Source organism: Grammomys surdaster, unplaced genomic scaffold, assembly GCF_004785775.1.
Source record: "Grammomys surdaster isolate TR1022 unplaced genomic scaffold, NIH_TR_1.0 344, whole genome shotgun sequence".
NCBI lineage: Eukaryota > Metazoa > Chordata > Mammalia > Rodentia > Muridae > Grammomys > Grammomys surdaster.
The window spans coordinates 1,838,906-1,839,268 of NW_021604763.1; positions in this window are offsets into that span (position 1 = coordinate 1,838,906).

The window sequence follows — 363 nt, forward strand, 5'->3', positions numbered from 1 at the left end:
TTTTTGGTCAAGATTTTGTTGTAGCTACAAGGCAAATAACTGAAAGTTATGAATATAACTGATGTGTAGGAATGTAAGAGCTGATAAATACCATTTTGGTATTTAGCCTCATATGGTTCTAGAAAAAGAGCTCCTAGAACAAGCGTTTCTTTTAATTTGCTATTATATAGAAAAGAAATTAACATAGGAGCTGTTCTTTAAATAGTTTAGTCCCAACTTTCATATAAACTCCCTTGTTCTGTTCATATACTGTAACAAAACAGTATCACACAGCAATTGAGAACATGAGCTCTGCGACTAGAGCTCCTTAAGATAAATAAATGCATACATACATACATACATACATACATACATACATACATA